The following is a 329-nucleotide window of genomic DNA, read 5'->3' on the forward strand; positions in this document are numbered from 1 at the left end:
TTACATCAGTATTATCACCTCCACCGTCACCCTTACCTTGGCTACTCTTCCATAGCTCTGCATCACCACCAAGCTTCGCCTCAAGAAATATTTCCTCTGCCTCATGTTGGTATTCTTCCAACTCATGAAGATGACTGTCAGCCTCTTTGGCATATTCTGTCATTTCCTGTAGCTGCTCAGTAGCGTTAGTAAGGCGGTTGTACCATGGAATTCCACCATTTTCAAGTGTGTTAATTGTAACTGACACAAGTGAATCCAGCGGTATGACCCGTGCATGTGCGATTATCGTTATTTTCAGTTTTCACATAACCAAGAATACCCTTCACCTG

Source organism: Trypanosoma equiperdum (genome assembly GCF_001457755.1).
Source record: "Trypanosoma equiperdum strain OVI genome assembly, contig: ctg_1550, whole genome shotgun sequence".
Taxonomy (NCBI): Eukaryota; Euglenozoa; class Kinetoplastea; order Trypanosomatida; family Trypanosomatidae; genus Trypanosoma; species Trypanosoma equiperdum.